This window comes from Coffea arabica, chromosome 2c (genome assembly GCF_036785885.1).
Source record: "Coffea arabica cultivar ET-39 chromosome 2c, Coffea Arabica ET-39 HiFi, whole genome shotgun sequence".
In the NCBI taxonomy this organism is placed as follows: domain Eukaryota; kingdom Viridiplantae; phylum Streptophyta; class Magnoliopsida; order Gentianales; family Rubiaceae; genus Coffea; species Coffea arabica.
Window position 1 is genome coordinate 62,640,480 of NC_092312.1, and position 20,962 is coordinate 62,661,441.

At 34.2% G+C, this 20,962-nt stretch overlaps 1 long non-coding RNA gene and 1 other non-coding gene across 2 annotated transcripts; one reads left to right on the forward strand and one right to left on the reverse strand.

Annotated features, from left to right (window-relative positions):
• Positions 1-2,260: 2,260 nt before the first annotated feature.
• Positions 2,261-3,385, reverse strand: LOC113727415 (uncharacterized). Its single transcript, XR_011839521.1, has 2 exons — positions 3,245-3,385; positions 2,261-2,978 (listed from the first exon to the last, which is right to left on the reverse strand). It is a non-coding gene; the product is annotated as an uncharacterized protein (transcript).
• Positions 3,386-10,988: 7,603 nt separating this feature from the next.
• On the forward strand, positions 10,989-19,924 carry LOC140035373 (uncharacterized). The gene is made up of 2 exons (XR_011839522.1): positions 10,989-11,604; positions 18,666-19,924. It is a non-coding gene; the product is annotated as an uncharacterized lncRNA (long non-coding RNA).
• Positions 19,925-20,962: the final 1,038 nt, after the last annotated feature.

The window sequence follows — 20,962 nt, forward strand, 5'->3', positions numbered from 1 at the left end:
AATCTGTTAACACCGTATGAAGCACAAAATCGGTACACAGATAAGGATGAGAATATACAAATCACAAATTATATGGTTCAAGAATCCAGTTGCCAGATACAATAAGCAAAGAATAATTCTCATTTGGAGACGAAACAAAGGGCGGAAAAAATCACCATCACTAATGCTGAACAAAGATATAACGAGTCACCTTATCACTGATCCATTGCTAAATGGATTCGATCAGTTTTGACATTGTTAATTTTATTTTTAAGAATGCGTCCTTCCAATTTCCACAAAATGTCAGGTTGGCTTTCATGCTCTCTATGATGAAAACTACCGCTTCACAGGGTCTACCTATGACAGGAAATCTCTCCTATTCAGCTACGAAAACTTCTGAAAGATCTTATATGGTACTGTATTCCATGTTTAGGCCTCTAGGAGTGCAAGAGCAGATAACAACTAATATGTACACAGGGGAGCCTTTAATCACCACATCAACACCTCATCCATCACGCTTATACCAATTTGGTTACAGCTGTTGATATGGAAAAAGGCATAGCAAGCAAGTCCTAAAGCGCGATACAAAATAGGGTCTCCCAATATTTGATTTCAAAGTTCAGTGATTAATAACTCAAGCATGTTATGCAATAAAAACTAACAAAATTGAGATATGAAAACTACAATCATCCATCCTCATTCTAAAACAAAAAGGAAAGTTCCAGTTAGGTGTGGCTGAGGTTTCAAATTCATAGAGAGGATGGAACTTTAGCACAGTTTCTGAGATGGGCAATTGTACACACTTCTGTGGTGAATGTGATCATACAACGATTTATAATTGCCATTCTTACAAATTTAGTAAAACTTCCAGCCTCTTTATGAATTAACAGAGCTCTGACATCCCATTAGAAATCTTCACAAAAAACAAACAGAAAAGGATTTTGCAGCCAAAAGAATCGAAACAATTACAAGTATAAACAAACCATGCAATAGTCCACTTCAATTTCTCCCACTAAGTATTGAGCTTTCAGTTAAGCAAATAAAAGAGTATCCCTTCTAATATACATTTAATTTTCAAATTGACATGGCCATCTTCTTCCTGCTACATGCATCGGGATATTGCAAGAAGGTAAAGAAAGCTAGAAAGCATTAGAGTAAGAATACAATGAAAGAAAGTTCAATTAGCAATTGCTTACAAATACTGTTAAAACACGAAATCTGATCAGTATTTGAAACGTTGAGCAGTAGATATCAGATCTACACTGTAGCCTTTACTTTCTCAGGACCTGGGAAGATCACCACTCTCTAAACGGCATCTCTTAAACTACCCTTACTCCATATGGAACTCCCAAAGAAAAAGAAATTTTTGATAGGTATCAAAGAAAGGAAAAATTAGGAGGAATGCATGAAAAATAGAGAGACACAAATAAATATATGGCGAGCCTTGTGAAGAGGAATAAGAAGCATAAGACATGTTTTCTGTCCAAAGAGGAAAACATACCAGATCAACCGAGTGAATGGTGTAATTCACCTCAAACAAGAATTCATTTTCTTGAATGGAAAATATAACAGGTTAATAGCATCAATTCACAAAACAACCTATGAAAATATGTCTAACAAACATGCTACCACATACATACACACACTGGCTGTGGATGCAAGCTACTTGTTTTGCACAAAATCAGCTGGAGAATACACTGATCAGTAACATATACCGACCTCAGATCATTCATGACAAAAAACTTATACATGTTTCTAATCAAACATTAAGACACTAATGGAATAACAGAAATCATTCAGTAAAAGTTATAATCAGACAGCAACTTGCAACCATACAAAAGGACAGACTTTTATAGATAAACATAAGCAAACATGTGAAGACAACCAACATTCAGGAAGACCAAAAATAGATGCCACAATTTGTTAGAAGCTTGAAAATAGTTCATCCACTGAATACTTGTAGTTTTTACCAGCAATGTATCCATTCTCCCTACAACCTCTTGCCATTCTCACACTTCACCTAATTCCCTTTACACCTCCAACTCCAAACCGTCATCACCTTGGTTCTCCACCAAACCTCACCAACCCCCCCCCCCCCCCCCCCCCCCAACAAAAACACCACACCACACCACAAAAAAAAAAAAAAATCATACAAGAATAATATGCTAAAAGTGGGGAGAGGGAGAGAGAGAGAGAGCAAATCAATCAAATCACAAAATGGTGCAAACTGGCATATGCCTTTGTACGTCACATTAGCAAAGTTCGACAGAGAGAGAGCAAATTAATCAAATCACAAAATGATGCAAACTCCCATATGCTTTTGTACGTCACACTAGCAAACTTCATGTTTGTGAGCATTACTTCAGAACAATACATGAGGTGAAGCAACCTAAATTTCTACTATAAGAAACCGTGCCATTAGAAAAGGGCCACAGACACATGAAAGAACAAAAGAAAACAAGCATTTCTCCCGTATGTCAAATTCCAATCCATGAAGCTCCAAGGAACAAAAAAGATACATGGCTACCTCCCACTTACCAACAGCAAAATAAGAAAGCTGTAAGCACACTCAAGAACTAAAGATAAAATCAAAAACGCATTCTCTGAGATCCGACAAAGCTCATGAACATTCACCTTGCTCTCTTGCTAATACAAAGTTCTGAACACCCACTATAATTTAGCTCCTCCATATTGCAACTTCCAAATAAAAAAGCCAAATGACAAATCTTCAATAACTTTCGACCAGAGCCTCCTTCGCTCTATCAAACCGCAAAAAACGAAATTCCTCGGAAAGCTATTCCCGCGCTGATTCCACTTTACAATCGTACAAATTCGCGGAAGAACTTAGCCTGTATTCCCAAAATACTCATCCAAAACTTGCCCATTCCCATCAAAACTAATAATAATTCTGCCGCAATGGCCTTTGCTCCCCTGCAACAACCGAAAGCAACCCACCTTCGGCTGCCTCGTTTTCATCCAAAAACAAGTCCTCAACGCCCCTAAAAGTGGCATGTAAGCCCACAATCACAACTCCAACAATCAAAGCAACCAACACATTCAATCCAACATGGGTAAAAACAAGAGCAAAAACAGTAACCAAGCTCAATATAATCATGACAATGCGATCATCGACAACTCTTCCAAACACCATAACTGGATCGTCCCGAAAGAAGTACAAGAATAACCAAGCAACGAAAATGGCCAAGAAGATTATCATCGAAAAGGGGTGGTAAATTAGGCTGCAGAAGAGAATAAAGAGCATTACCAAGGCGTAATTCATCCGAAAATAGTTGAGATTTCGCCGGACCCGCGACATTATCTCGGCGTAGCTGTAAGGGAGGGAGAAGGAGGAAAGGTCTAGGAGCTCTTTCCATGGGCGAAATGTGGCGATCTGGGCTCTGGCACGGGTGAAAAGGGTTTGTGGCGGTGGTGCCGGAGGAAGCCGGGGTGGTGGGAGTGAGGATTTCCCGGCGGAGGCGGAGCTGGAGGTGGGAAGGGAGTTGTAATTGGAGGGAGAGTTTAGGGGCATTTTGGGAACAAAAGAAAAGGAAAGAAGAGATTTATGGTTTCGAACTTTGAAGATGATGAATGGAAATCGGGCTGTGATTGTGACCGTTTAGACTTTTTGAGTGCATAGCTTGATTTATTGGAAAACAAATTATCAATTTAGTCCCTAAACTATTTTATTAAAGTCAAAATAGTTCCTAGACTTTTTTATGAGTCAATTTAGTCCCTCCCCTATTTTTACAAAGTTGAAATAGTTCTTGAACTTTATTATGATCTAATTTAGTCCTACGACTATTTTGCTTAAGCCAAAATAGTCTCTCATCCATGTTTACATGATCAATTTGGTCTTTATTTAGCTAATTGTCCAATTTATCAACTTTTGGCATCGACAACCACCGGCATAATAGGAAATCTAACCATGGTTCTTATTAAAATAAAGAAAAACTGATATTCGCCAAAAAATTGGATCCATGTGAAATTTTAGGCATCGGCTCCATTTTTTAATTCCAAAAGAAGCTCTATAAATTTTTTTTGTTCTCTATATGATTCAATTTTGTTTTTAATTTTTTATAAATATTTGTTTTTTATTGTTTTGATAAGGGCAATGATTGAATTCTTATTTTGCCCTATTTGTGAGTGCAGAAGGTTTGATAAATTGGGTGGATGAACCAACAAGGTCCAAACTGGCCATGTAAATAAAGGTGAAGGACTATTTCAATTTAAGTTAAATAGTTGAGGGACTAAATTAGCTCATAATAAATTTTTAAGACTATTTCAACTTCGTACAAATAGATGAGAGACTAAGATGACTCATAATATAGTTTAGGGATTATTTCGACTTTAGCAAAGTAGTTTAGGAATTAAATTGGTGTTTTGCTCTTTAAGAAAATTTTATTCTAAATGACACACTCACCTTTTTAAATAATCACCTACTTCCTTAATTTTAAAAATTCTCATATTGGTATTTGTTGTTTAAACATGTCATGAAAATCAGTTTATTTTTTTATGCAAATTCTAATTATTATGAGCGCATGATTGTAATAGTTTCTCTCTATCCATAAAGTTTTTGGTTTTCTTTACTTTAATCATCTTTCAATTTGAAAAATATATTATCTTTTTTTAAATAAAAAATATTATCCATAGTGTGGTTTTAAATTGCATATGTCCTCAAACTTTAAATTTTACAAATGCATTGCTTCACTTCTAGTCGTATTTAATTGGTTATTTACATTTAGGCTCTATTTGATAACTCAATTCAGCACTTAAACTTAATAGATTTAAATTTTAACATATTCAGACGCGCTTGATAATAAAAAATTGTACATCTCAATTGATTAAGTGGTGCTAAATTTTCTACGCAAAATAAGTAATAAAATATTCACTTATCACTGAATGTGATATGTACTCAATTATATTAGATTTAATACTTAATAATTTAATAACTTAATAAATTCAAGTTTTAAATTTTAGTTTTAAAACTTCAACTTTATCAAACGCACCCTTAGAGTTTACGTTGGATTTTCTATGGATGATTTTATTCCTGTTGCGGTGCTAATGAATCTCTATAAACAATATGATTCTTAAATCATTTAGAAGGCCAAACAACTATCCTAGATTTAGAATTTGTGGAAAAAAAAAAGGAATATACCTATCAAACTTTTTTATTAGTTAGGCGTTTCCAATTTTTTTTTAGTTTGGTAGGAAAATTTTTTTCTCCATGCACTTTTGGAGAAAAGTCTAATAGTGCTTTCCGGGTTTTTAGAGATTAATTTCTATCAGCTTTATACACATGCACGATTACATTAATGACACAACCTTCACTCATATTTAAAAGGGAAAAATTACACTTTACTCCTCTGTAGTATAGCTAATTTTTACATAGCCCCCTCTAGATTTAAAAATTATATATAACCCCCTAATAGTTTCGATTAAAGTGTCAAAGTGACGAAAATGATCATTCGTAACGGAATCTATGAAAACGTCAAAATTATCCTTGTTTAAAAACTAAAATAACTTAAGTAACCAAAATATATAAACATAATATGTATAACACTCTAACCGCATATGATTTTATATTTTATTATATAACCCCCTTACGGTTTTGTATTTTACCATATAACTCCCTTACGATTTTCAATATTTATACATATGAAAATGTCAAAATTATCCTTGTTTAAAAACTAAAATGGCTTAGGTAACCAAAATATATAAACATAATATGTATCACTCTAACCCGGTATGATTTTATTATATAACTCTCTTATGATTTAGTATTTTACCATTTAACTCCCTTATGATTTTCAATATATATACATAACCTCTCTGTGATTAATAAATAATTTTTTAACTTTATATAGAGGCATTTTTGACATTTTAGTTGACTCCGTTACATTTTAATTCAAACTATAGCGGGGTTACGTATAACTTTTGAAACCATAAAGAGATTATATAATAAAATACTAAATCATAGGGGGTAAAGTGTAATTTACCCTATTTAAAATCCTCTTCTTGCATGTGGAATCTCATTTGGGCAAACTCGCACATTGTGTGAGCCAAAAGACTAGTAGATCTCCAATTTTTCATCAAAATACCAGTAATGTTTATATAATTTGAAACACTTTTCACAAAATATGCATTTTTTATACTATGTGTGGGTTGTGGTCTGTATCTCTTTTAGAATATCCTTGCATTAAGTGCAGAAAAATGAGCATAAGATGGCTTCGTGAACAAAAAAATTTGGAGTGGGAGAATTCAAATGATACAATTTTGTTACCTGAAAAATTGTAAATTAAACTATGAGGGCAAATAATTTTTTTTTTTTAAGAACAAAGCCTCATGCAGCTAAAAACGTGTCAAGTATAATTTTTTGTTTTTGAAAAATGCGTCATGTGTAATGTTAGAATGAGGAAAATTCATTCTTGATGTTCACTAACTCTAAATTAAATTTTATCTTAGACTTTTATATCTAGTTTAGTTCCCTGCTTGCGTCACATATCCATTGTATCTGTAGACCACGAATGTTTTAGACAGCAGTTGTTTGAATTGCTACATGTAAGCCAAATCAATAAATACAATTTTTTTTTCTAATAGACATTCATTAATTCATTTATAAGTTAAGTGTAATCTATCAAGTGAATGCACATAACAAAATGTAAGGATCGAAGACAACCTAAGAGCGGGGTGAATTAGGTTATTTAAAAACTAATCAAGTTATTTTTTTATCAGACTTTTGAAATTAGTTAATTAAATCTAATCCCAAATTTAACCCCAAAAGCTGGCATAGAAAACTCATAGACTAATGCATCGCAACGAAATTTGTAAAATTTTGAGACTACCAATGGATGGACAATTCAGTCGATTTTCGAATAAACCGTCAATTCCATCCAATCCATTTTACCAGTTTATTGATTTCAGGGCATCCACTCAATTTTTGAATAAATCATCAATTCCATCCAATCCATTCAACTAATTTTTTCACTTTTGAATAAACCATCAATTTCATTCAATCCATTTGATCAAGTTTTCCATTTTTAGGGCAATCCAGTCAATTTTTGAATAAATCATCAATCACATCCAATATATTTGACTAGTTTATTCTTTTTTAGGGTTTCAATCTATCGTTCACTGAAAACCTAGTCGAGATATTGCAATCTTTTCAAAAGTAGGTTCTTTCACACTAAATTGATTTTTCAACATTATTTTATGTGTAAATCAAAATAATCAATCCATTCGGACTTTGTCCTCATTTTGTTAGGGCAAATGTCTCTTGTCACTCCAATTAGCCAAATTTTTCAAATTGTTTTTCACTCGAATATCAATAAGTTGATCGGATTCATCAGGTATTATATGGTGTCTACCTTAGAGGATTGCATTTTCATTCTAGACCAACCCTTGGCATAAAAGGGCTTCCCCATAGGACATGTATACTGATTTTACAATTTTGCTTACTAACTCTGGGTATTTTTCTTTCATTTTCCCCCCTCCCCTGCATTTACAAAAGATGTTTCAATAAGGTGAAAATATTTTTCTATATCTGATAATGATTTTTGTCTAATAAATCTTGAAAATTACAAGTATTATTTAATTCTTGGGCAGATCCTACAATGTAAATTTGAAGAATCCATCTGGAAGTGCTAGTTTAAAGCATTTAAGAGATTTCATGATTTAGTGTTCAAAAAAAAATTTCGTTTCAAACATTTACAACAATAAAGTTTTTCATTTAAACAATTATTGTTTTGTAGATATTCATATTCAATTCATTCTTTATTTGCTCATTGGGAGATTTCATGATGAACTTTAAGAAATAAGATAAACTGAGATTTTTCAACCTCTTGCCTGAAAATTCACGTATGTTTAATTTTCTAAAATCTTTGCATACACTAGATTAGTGGTCCAAACTATTCAATGAGAGCATTCGAAATCAAAAGAGATCACTCAAACATGAGGATTTGTCTCAAAAGAACAACTAGATACCTTTTCCCCTTTCATTCTTTACAATTCATATTTTGCCACTTCCATCAAGCCTTCAAAGTCAGTCACATTAGTTGACAAACTTCAGAGTGAGGCAATCTTTATTTTGAAAATACCCACTAGGTCTAATCGGATTCAATTCACATCTAAGTGAAAACAAAAATATATATTACTCTTGTTTGTTTTGAAAATTTGGAATGATATTTTAGGCGTTCGTTTCTCTATCTATACAGATTTTACCATTTGTTCTCCTATTTGAGCCTTTAAATTCATTTCAAATAAAAGCCTTAGTGATCGTAACCCTACATGGAAAAAATTTTCAATTATCAAAAGGGAATGGATTCTCAATGAGTTATTCTTTGCTTTGATTGTCACGTAACGTAAGAATGATGCTTTGGTCATCGTTTCTCCAATCTAAACACTGTTTATCTCTTGCACCCTCATTTGAGTTTAAATTGGTGGTTCGTTTTAAAAACATTTATGATCGCACCTCACATTGGGGAAGGAGATTTGAGAATAGCAAAAATGCTAAAAGTAAAAAGAAGAGAGAAAAATTACAAGTTGGGGGAACTTGATTCTATCATTGATATTTGGACTTCAATATTGGAAAGAGAGGGGGCACATATTCTCTAAAAGTTAGGGGATTTTCAAATTTATCATTAATATTTAAAATTTCGATATTAGAAAAATAAAAAAAAGAAGAAAAAAAGGAAAAAAAAAAAGAAAAAGAGAAAAATGCAAAGACATCTAATGCTAAATTCCCTCTAGTGGTTGATGATAAAAGTCAAAATGAAGTCCAAGATCTTTAACTCCAAAATTGGGGCAATTTTTGGGAGGAATGCGATCTCAAGTGCAATAGTCTTGAAAATCTTATTTCTTTAACTATCGCTTTTAAGCCACATTACGAGCTCATAAAGTCCATCGCTGACTTATCTTTCTTGACAATTCGAACTAAGGATCATGCTTCTAAAGAATCTACCAATCATTCGTGATCATAACATAACCTGCTTCCATATGTTTAGCTATCGTTTCTACCCATACATTACAAACCTATAGAGCTTAAATGTTGATTGAGTTTTCTTAAGAAATAAGAGTGACAAACTATTCGCTTTCACCAAGATGTGATATTGAATAGGTTAGACACAATCTAGGCATAAAAAGCAAGGCAAATCCAGACATGCCATTTCCCTTAGCCACCTCAAAATCATGAATAACACTACTTGATTGGTCCTAAAGGATGAGCTAATAAGAAAAGTGTTCCTTCCCCCCTAAGCACATGGGCTAAAGTGATGAAGAAATCTGTTGCAATTTGGTCTTGTTTTAAGAGATTCATCATGAAATCTTCTGCAAGAATTTAAACTTTTACATTTGAAAAATGCAATTTCTATTCACATTGCATGTTAGTATGTGATCATTCTCTAAATTTTAGGAAACACAATTTTTCTTGTTTTGTCCAAATAGATGGATAGCCATCCGAATAAAATTTTTGCAACTAAATAGATTCACACTGGGGCAACATTTTATAATATATTTGTAAGATTTCGCAAGATAGGCTCAAACTGGGGCAAATTTTTATAATACATTTGTGAGATTTCACCAAATGGGTCCAAAATTGGGGTACGTTTTCGAGATTTCTCCCAAGAGTCAAGTAATATACTTTCAAATCTATTGCTCAAAATTCGATTTTTGATAAGACCATTCCTTTCAAGAATAGTAAATGCATCATCTTTCAGAATAAAGAGAGGATTTTTTTTGTCAAAACTCAAGTGCATGTTGTACTTTGATAAACCCCCCTCTGCGCAAATATTTATGGCTGAAATCGACGAAGAAGCGCAAGTCAGAATACTGTGAATTCGAAGGTCAATCAAGAAAAAAAAGAGAGGAAAAAAAACAACAAACCCTACGCTGGGGCAATTTAGAAAATAAAAAAGAAAGAAAAAGAAAAAAGAAGAATTTCAAAACCTATTTCGACCATTTTTATTTTGTTGGGTTTGGATCTTATCCTACCAACCTCGGCAGGCTCGGGTCTTATCCCATTGACCGTTTTTATTTTGTTGGGTTTGGGTTTTATCCCACCAACCTCGGCGGGTTTGGATTTTATCCCACTGACCGTTTTTATTTTGTTGGGTTTGAGTTTTATTCCACCAACCTTGGCGGGTTTGGGTTTTATTCCGCTGACTGATTTTATTCCATCAACCTCGACAGGCTTGGGTTTTATCACACTAACCGTTTTTATTTTGTTGGATTTGGGTTTTATCTCACAAACCTCGGCAGGCTCGGATTTTATCTCACTAACCCTTTATTTTCTTAGATTCGAGTTTTATCCCACCAACCGTATCGGGTTTGAGTTTTATCCCACCGATCGTTTATTTTGTTAAGTTTGGGTTATCCCACCATTCCTTTTATTTTCTAGGTTTAAATTTTTCTGATTAATTAAGTTTTGCTAATTGTTTCAATCGCAGCTAAGCCAGACAAGTGAATAATTTGGTGTCTACGTCTTTGTCTTGAATTTCTTAGAAATCCAGACAAAGAGGGACAAGTTGTAGACACCAAAATTTAACAAAATTTTCTTCATTTTATTTCTATTTTTTGTTCATTTTTAGTTAAATTTTATTTTTATTTTTGTTTCATTTCTATGTCTTGAGAAAAATCATTGTAGAAAAATCGGAAAAGAAAAGAAAAGAAAGAAAAAAAAGCAAAAAAAAAATCAATCAAAATCAGCTTTTGCATTATAGAAAAAAAAAAAAAAGAGGAAAAGGGCAACCCAATGCACGCGCGCCAATCCTTTCCATGGCTTCGTACCAGAAGCCATGGATGAATAATACCAAAATTTGCAGCTGGCCATTTGTCCAATTTTCACTCGTTTTCTTTTGCATTTTTCCTTCCTTTCCAGCCCTTTAGTACAAGAGGACACTTCGTCAGCATGAATCATCAAGAAAATCCAGATTAAAAGCCATCTAATGGCTTACAATGGCCAACAAAAAAAAGGCAGCAAACCTGCACCTTAGATGCTAGGGTTGAGGGTTTTGTGCCTATAAAAGGCTCCAAAACGTAAGAAAGAACAAGAGGACAAGAGGGAGGCTGCGGAAGAGTAGATAGAGAGAGAAAAAAGAGAGAAAAAGAGAAAAAAAAAAAAAGGAAAAATTTCTGCAGAATTTTCGCAGAAAAGAGCTGATTTTCAGCCATTTTGGAACTCAATTATCTCTTTTATCGCAGCTTCATTCGATAAGATTTCAGTTTCCACGTAAACTAGGACGTGAAAAGAGAAATTTTTTTTTAGATACCTCTTGCAAAAAACGTCTAGACACCTCTAAAATCGAAGCTCGAACCTGCTTACCTGGCAGAAAATCTGAAAAAAAAAGTTAAGCCAGGGTTGGGGAGAAGGCAAATTCGTGATCAAAATTTGATGTCGAATCCAGGTCTTTTGGGAGTTTATTTTAATATACACCATCTACACTTGTAGAGGTGTAATTTTGGTTCAGTTTTCTTCACGAAAAAACCTCTCTAAATAGTCGAAATTTCTGCCCAAAATTCACCCATAGTCAGCTCCTGGACGTTCTTCGGCAGAATTTCGCAGCTTCAATTTTTCGTTCGGGGGAGTGTTGTCGTCAAATCCTCCTCTTCATTTAGCTCTATAAGACGATTAAGGTAACTTAAGTCACCTTATTCTTGTTATATACACTCAGATTTGTTCCCAAAAGAGGCTAAAAAATCTGCTACTTCAGTATCTTTCTTCCTGTTTCATTTTTTAGAAGTTGCTGTCTTCAATTGGAGGTTATGAAACTTTGTTAATGTTTTTGGTGATGTTTGCTAAGAGTTTGGGAAAGAATTTGACTTGATTTGTTCAGGTCTTGACTGTTTTCCTTTTATGATGCAACATTTGTGTCACTCTTTGCTATGTTTGACAAACCCAGAAGAGTCGCAGGAGAAAGAATAAGAAACCAGCGAAGAAGATGGTGGCTTCGATTGCTGACATTTTTTTTTCCAAACATTGCATTTTGACCCCACAACTTTGGCCTAATTCCACTACAGCCCAAACACTTCTGCAATTGAATCAATTTTCCCCCTATTTTGTCTTAATCATTTTTTGCATGTTTAAATCTGTCTCTTGAGCAACTTATTTTCTGGTTTTAGGATATAATTAGGGTTTAATAATTTTAGCTGCTTTTTTTTTTTATCATGTTGGGTTTTAGTGAAATAGGTGATTTGGGTTAAAAGGTTATTTTGTTTGAGTTTTAAGTGAGTGGGTTTGAGTTAATTTTTTTGGGTTTTTGACTTGGGATGTAGGGTTAAAACCCATCCGTTTTGTTGGATTATTTTCGGTCAAATGATGGACTAAACCCGCTCCTTTTACCTTGGACTTTCGATTGGGCCAAATGGCTTTTTACCCAAAGAAATGTTGAGGATGGTCTAGTGGTCCAATTCCTTAAGTGACCTGGTGACGATAATTGCAAGTCAGTCCCTAACATTTTTAGTAATTATTTTGTGGCTCTAAAAACTTTAGATTTTTTTCATTTAGATCCCTAATTTAATTGTAATTGGGTTCCTAAACTTTATTTTTCTTTAAATTTGATCCCTAATCTTTGTAATAATTATAATTTAATCCTAAAAACTTTCTTAGTTTTTACAATTAGGTACCTAATGGTTTTGATTTCTTAAATACAAGTTTTCTTTCTTCTTTAACTATTAATTATACTTCATTTAAGTGCTTTAATTCGTATATTTCATGATTATTTTCATTTCTTTATAATTAAATTGGTGCCTTGATCATTTTGTTTATTTTGGAGCATAAATATGGCAAATTTAACCCCCATTTAATCACCACTTCAAGGGAGGATACCTCTTTGATTATTTTAAACTCTTTTATGTGCTCCAATGTGTTTAATTGCACATTTTGAGTGTTTTTTTTAATTAGTCATTCTTATTCATTTTTAAGTTTCATTTGTTTTATTTACTTTTTGATGATTATTTGAAAGGCATCAAAATGGAAAGGTGTAATAGACAGGTGCTAAAGACATGTATTTAGCTAGCCTATGTAATAGATAGGTTTTAATCTTTCTTAAAAATGTATTTAGTTAAATAAATGTAATAGTTAGGTTATTATTTTTTAGAATTCCCCACTTTAGATTGTAGTTAGGGTCCCAAATATAATAGTTAGGTCCTCATGTGTGTCTATTTGCTTGTGTGCTTGCATGCTTATGTACTTATGTATTTTACTCGCTTTCTTAGGAGATTTGCATTTAGATATTATGCTTACGTGCTATGTGCTTACGTGTTTACTTGTTTTAATTATGTTTATATGATTCCTTATGTTATAATAAATGCATGACGTCATCACATTAGTCCAACACTAGTTGTGGCCCATTTTCTCGATTTCTCGCTAGTCCAACGCTAGTGAGAACTTATAGACATGAGTTAGTCCAATGCTGGACCCTTAGGGACTGTCCACGTGCTAGACCATGTTTGCGTAACGATCACTACATTTCATGCATATTTTCTACTTTTTAGGATTTTTTCCATTTTACTTGATATTTCCTCTATATGTATATCCCTTATCCCTATGTGTGAAACACGACATTTAGATTCGCATCTCATTTAGGAAATTAGAAATAAGTTAGCTCATTTGTTTGACTAGATTAGGCGAGTCACCCTTCAAATATGGGAAATGGACGAGTATGGCTTCTTAGTCTTAGCACGCTCGTAACCCCTCTATAAAAAGAAAACTGAGTCACGAATCTTAATCCCTCGTACCCATTATGTTACATTCCTTTCTTTTAGGTCACATATATTTATATATTATAATTTTTCTTTTCTTTGAATCTCGTTTTTGCATATTCGTGACCTTTTCTAAGAATCGCTTTTGGGCATCACAATTAATGTGATTTGCACCAATTAAACTTTGAAGAGATATGTTGACCTTCCTGCTATCCATTAGGTCTAGATTTGCATCCATATAGTAACATCCAAATGTGATAAGTTTTATAGGTTAAATTAAGAAAATTTTCGACTAAATCGCGCAACTAATTTTAGCCAGGTTGAAAGGGTGTCTTAAATCAAATTTTTGCCTTTCCTTTCTTCAACCGTGACTCCCGAACTCTTTTCTCTTATTTTTCGAAAACTTGAAGTCGTCTGAAAAGGGTTTTGTTTATTTTTTATTAAAAAACATATTTTTGGGTGACTTGGTACACCTTAACTCAATACCAAGTGGCGACTCCTATTTTTCCTAAAAAAACCCTTTTTTAGACTATTATTTTGGATCAAAATCGTCGCACTTTTTAAATCCCATTTTTGGCCCTCTTTTTCTTTTATTTTTCAAAAACTCATTTTCAGTCAAAATTAATCAAAAATTCATTTTTATAGCCCGTAATTTTATTTTTTCAAAAATAGGGCACGACAAGTGCAAGGTTTAGAAAAACTACCTGGATCCTTCAACTTTGGTGACAATTTGTTTTGAAAGATGGCACTACATTCCTTTGTCAATACAATTGTCTCCTAGTCTTCAAGCTTCCTTTTCCTTCTCATGATTTCTTTCAAGAACTTAGCATATGATGAACCCACTAGATAGCATCAGCAAAAAGAATGTTAATGGGCAATTGCTTAAAAATCTTAACAGATTCTCAGAGTCCTTGTCAACTTGTTTTCGTTGAACCTTTGAGGGAATAGCACTAGTGGCGAAATAGGAACTGTCTCAGAGGTTGACGATTCACCTGTAACTTTCTTTTCCTTAACCTTTTCCCCCTTACTCACCCGTACATTCTTGCTCACCTTATTATTTTCTTCCTTCTGACTTTCTTCTCCATGCTCATCAATCAAAGTGTCATTCAACTGCCAACCATTACAGAAGCTAATAACCTTAACATGATCTCTAGGATTGACATTGATTTTGCTAGGTAACTCTCCTTGGTTCCTATTGTTGATGGCATTAGCTATTTGTCGAAATTGGACCTTAACATTCCTATACATGTTAGTAATTTGGTCCATCCTCCCCTCAAATTATTTAAACCTTTGTGTAGTGGCATGAGCTAGTTTGTTGATCTTGTCATTGAACACATTAGCTAGTCACTCAATAGCCAACTCTCAAGTAGGTTTGGTCGGTCTCCACAAGTGCCAATCTTGAGTGAAAGCTAGGTGGATTGATCGATTTTGGCTAGTTCCTTGTTCTTTCTATCTAAAGTTTAGATGGTTTACTTATACCCCAGGTGGTAAGTATTGAAATATGGATTGTATTAGGACTAATGGCTACAACTATTTAGATATTGTACGTGCTCAATACTTGCACAAATGGAATCATCATGATCACCTCTACACATAGTACAACATGTAACATTGACATTTAGGTCAAGACTAGAACCAACTTGCCTATTAAGCATTTTTACCACATTGTCCATTTTGGCATTCAACATATTCAAGCTATCAATCTCAAACATACCTACAAGTTTCTTAGCATTACCTCACTCATTATGTGAGGACTCGAAAATTTTCTTATTTTATTTTATTTTACTGGCTTAATTAATTATTTAATTCGACCATTTAAAATCCATTTATATGGAAAAACGCCTCTTTTATGTTTTTAAAGCGTTTTGTTAGAAAAGTTACTTTTTGAAAACTTGTTTAGTTCGGAACAACGAGCATACGTTTTTCGAGACTATATTGGAATTGAGAGTGTATTAATTTTGGAAAAATAAGAATGATCAATAGTAGATTAAGAAAAGTCGTGAGGACTCGTAAAAATGTATTTATTTTAAACTCCTGTTACGAGCTTATTTAAATATTTAATTGCCTGTTTGCCCCGAATATTATTTTCTAACATTTTTAGACCCAATTACATGGAACTATGATTTACATGTATTTTTAAAATGACTTGTTACGAAAATTAATTTTTGGAAGCTCGTTTAGTAAAAATAGTGAATACGCGTTTGGTGACAGTGATCGGTTTGAGGATATAGAGAGTTTGGAAAATTGGAGACTTACACAATGGTCTTAAAATAGGTATTTTTATGCTTAAATATTCAAGTGATAGTTATTAGTACCATCGTTATAAGAGTTTCTTGGAGATTTCACTTTATTGCGCTTAAATTGAAAATATGCGTTTTCACACCCGCGATTTAATTGAGGGACTTTAGACCCTTATTTTGGAACAATTAAGAGTGAATAATATTTATATGAATGTAAGTGCATTAGAGGTTTAGTGCACTAGTGTAACAAACTTAAGAGGAATCGAGCACAAAACGCACGCGTACGCGCACTAATTGCGGTTGACTTTATGCACCCAATACTTAACCATTAAGCTACCTTCAAGAAGCAAGCTCCATCAGATTTTCCCTCTCTCTCCTCACTCCCAACAGCCGAACCAACAAAGGAGAAAAACAACTCCAATTCCATCCTAATTCCTTCACCAAATCTTCTCCATTTCACTTCAAATTTCAACTACTCTTAGCTAATCACTTGGAGATTACATCAAGCTAAGAAAGAGGGCTGCTTACCACGGTTTTCTTGGGCATTCATTGGACAAAAAATTCTGCCCTAGTTCATCAAGAGAGGTAAAGGACGATCAACCCTTCAAATCTTACTTTATAGAAGTAGTATTGCACATCTAGGCTTATACATGCTTATGGGTAGATTGTTTATGTTGGAAAAATTGTTGTGTGGGCTCTATGAACTCTCACTTTGGTTGGATGGACTGACTTGGTGATTGATGATGAAATTAATGTTGGTTTAGTGCTTATATTACTGAAATAATGTTGGGTTGTTGATAGAAACTCAAGGATGGTGAAATGAGCAAAAGTGACCATTTTACCCCTGCCTTGTTCGTGCACTTTGGTGCAAAATTTTGAGGTTCTAATGGCTTGTTTATGATGTATACATGTTATATGGATAGTGTAGAAAGTTTCGTTGAAAAATAACATGATTTGGTTGGTCAAATGTGTTGATTTCCAAAGTATGGCAGAACTGGAAAATTTTCCCGGATTGCCCAGGCAGTCCTGTTGTTTCGGCTATAACTTTTTACTCCGATGTCGAAATCGAGTGCCATTTGTGGCATTAGAAACTAGACATTCCCAGATTTCTATTGGTATAAAATGCACATCCTGGTTCCACTTGTGTGAGCCCAAACCATTCATTTGAAGTTTGCTGTCCTGTTTCATTGGTTCACTACATGGCAGAACATGAACTACAAATTGATGCTCAAATATGAGTTAGTTGTGGACAGATTTTAAAAATGATTTCTTCTGAGAACTTGTAGCTTTATGAATCTAGTTTTAAACGCCATCAACTACGCTCAATTCCAAGTTGAATTGAGTGAGATATGGCCAAATTACAGACTTGGATTTTTGCTTGAAAATCCTCTTTTGGCTAGTTAAATGGCCTAGCTTGATTTGGGACTTGTTGTTTTGGAAACTTTGATGTCCAACATCTACCAAACTTTATATTAGATGTTCCTTGGACTTTGTTTCACAAATAAACCAGATTTGGGTCGGTTGCATTGGACAAAATGTTTAAAAAGGAAAGAAGAGCTAGAAGACAGTTTTGCCTTGGGAAATTTCTTGAATTTTGATGGTTTAGTTAACTACCTTCCCGTGTGAATTTTCAAATGAAATTTGATAGAGGAGTAGTCCTCATATGGAAGTTTAATTGTGCAAAATTTGGTGATATTCTAAAACCATTTTGATGCAAATGATGTCCCGAAATTGCTCTTCGAATCTAGAAAACTTTTCCTTTTCTCTTAGCTAAATGACCAATCTTGACTTGGGACTTGTTATTTCGAAATTCTTGGTGTTAATCACCTAAGAAAATGTATCTTGAATGTTACTTAGACATTGTCTATACAAATGAACCATGTTTAAAAATATTTCATTAGCCAAATGATTTAGAAAAGGGAAATGGTAGCACAAGGCAGCTTTGCCTTGAAAATTTAGAAACTTTCGTGACTTTGTTAACCGACTTCCCGTATGTATTTTTCCATGAAATTTGATAGAGGAATATTCCTTATATGGTAGTGTAATACTGCCAAATTTAGTGCCATTCCGAGTCCATTTCAATGCTTAACCCAAGTCCCAAAGTTTGTGATTTGAACCTGAAAATTGCCTAAAAGTTTCGATTTTTCAGCAACTTTGAGCTACTATATCTTGGTGCTCAAAACTCCGATTCTTGTTCTGATTTTTGTGTTTTAAACTTGGATTACAACTCTAATGGGGTTCCAAATTTCAGAGGCTGGTTCGCATTGTGTGAATTTTTCCAAATTTCCAAACTTTGCCGAAAACTAACCCCGAAACTGTCTCGCAAGCCAAAACAGCAACTTTGAGACAAATTTTGAATTCCTTCCGTTTGGAATCATGAAAAAGTGTCTTCTAGAAACTTTTAGTACTTTGGCAGTAGTTTCCAACAGTACCAAGTTTTCCAATTTTGGACTCATAGAGAGTGAGATCTGATTTTTCAAAGTTTGCTTGTCGAATCTGAAATTTTCGAACTTAAAGGAAATTAAGGGTTTCGAACTCTCCATTTTCCTCTGATATTGCTAGATCGTTTTACACTTGATTTCAAAGGCGAAAATCACATTTTTCTTGTGTTTTTGAAACCCACTTCCGAGTCTCGATTATAAATAATTAAGGCTCAATTCATGAATTCTCCTTAGATTGTACACTAGTACAACTTTCTTTGATAAGTAGGGGTTCTAAGTAATAGTGTATAATAATTGATGGTTATTTGTTCAGGCGCTCAAGGGGACCTTCAAGAGGGATTCGGAGCGGACACCTAAACACTTGTTGAGCGCTTACTCACTTGTTTTGACTAGGTGAGTGTTCCATATAGAAGTACGTAATTTCAATAAGTCTATGACATGCTTATTCCATGATCATTAAGTATTAAATGCTACATGTCAAGTATTTACCACATTCATGCATATTTAAGTAAGGTATACTTGAATTACGCGACATGAAATACTTGAATTGTATATTTACGTAAAGTGTTTAAATGATTAATTATGTTATGATTGCATAAGTTGGTTGGAGTGAACCTTCTCGACTCTTAAGTGGTAAAAGTGAGAAACGGCCAATGGCGGCCTATTGAAATGACTAATGTCTACCAATTAACCGTGATTACTACCGTTAACCGTCAACCGTTAATCGTTTACCGTAATTACTTACCGTTTTTCTATCTACTTGATTACCTGGTACTTGATTATTTGGTTATCGTAAATTACATGTTCACATGAAATTATCAAATATTGCCTACGTGTTTATGTGTTAATTGATGCCAATAATTGCTCATATGAAATTGTCCACCATTTTAAGGCGAGTATGTACTTTATCTCACTCGACCAACCAAAAGAATAAATTTTTACCGTTCACTAAGTTATTTGATTACTTGTACATGTTGTAAGTTCTAAGCTAAACTTGGGGCCTGCCCTTGGTTACTGACCTACTCGAGTCAGAACTGAGCTCGGTTGGGTAGGTTGAAACCCTAGGCCACCATTTCGGTATACTCGAGTATTACCACTGGAGGGATAAGGTGATAGCCAGACAGTACCATAGGGACCGGAAGTCAAAAGGTGCAAGTGACCGAAATGGTTCCAATGGAACACCGTATCCTTCAATGTGTGTTTATTTTACATAATGATAACCGTTTCATGCAAATGTGCTATACCTGTAATATACTCAAATTACTTGTACAATGATTATTGTCTCATGTTAATATGCCAATGTGCAACCTTGAACCATACACGCAGTATGCTCAATTACTTGATTTATTTGAACTGTTAGAGTGTCTTGGAACCTCACTGGGCTGTGTAGCTCATTCCACGATTTTGTTTTCCTTAACAAGGTTCGAGACCAAGAACGATCGTGAATAGTACTAGATAGCTTTCTTTTGAAAATTTAAAGTTGTATTATAGTGGATGGTTGTAGTAAATATTCTTTTGGGTTGTATTAAGCTTGAGAGCTGATTGATTGTAAGTGTGAGATATTTTGGAGTACTTTAATTATGTATTGAAGTTATTTGAAGTATTCTTGAATTGTGGATTGTAGTGAGTCCTGGCGAGAGTTGGGTAGGCGTCTCGCGGATACCCTTTGGTTCGCCTTAGGGAGAAGTGGGAGCGTCACACATTAGCCAATTGATAGTTATTTGTAGCAATCTCCTCTATTAATTGTTGTGCTTCATCACCTAATTTGCCTATGAAAGCTCCTCCCATTGCATATCCACATGAGTTTTAGTTGGATATGCTAGTCCATTGTAAAATGTTTGTTCAATGAACCAATCAGTTAGTTCGTGATGTGCACATTTCCATTGCAACTCCCAAAATTGCTCCCAAGCATCATAAAATGACTTGCCTTCCTATTGGTAAAAACTCGTTATATCTGTGCCAAACTTAACAATCTTTCTTGGTGGAAAATATTTGTTCAAAAGTGCATGTGACAAATCATTCTAAGTTGAGAAAGTGATTGGTATGTGAGATTGCAACCAAACTTTGGCCTTGCCTTTTAATGAAAATGGAAACAATCTAAATCTAATTTCATCATCGCTTACCCCATTAAGCTTGATTCTATCACAAATTTCCAAGAAAGTAGCTAAGTGAGTATTAAGGTCCTTGGTCACATTACCTCCAAATTGATATTGTTGCACTATAATGAGTGAAGGTTAAGCATTTATCATAGGTCTCACAATACTTGTTTTAAGCTAGTACCTCTAGGCAATGCAAAGTCCCTTAATACTCATCTATTTGCCTACTCAACCATGACTTCTTGTGGTTGCTCCTGTGATGTTACTCCAATAGCCTTGGCCTCCAGCTTCTCTTAACAATGATGGATGTGGATTAGGTGGAACCTAAGTAGTAGACACATAAAAGTAGCTATGCACTTAGATGGATTTGTTGCGCATCTCCTTGATCTTCATGAACTACCATTAGTAATTTCACCACGAAAGTATGAAGGCCTACTATTGGCAAAAATCAACTCATTGGTGAAAGCAAGTCTTGATTACATTTGGAAGTGAAATCTCTAGTAGGACAAGAATG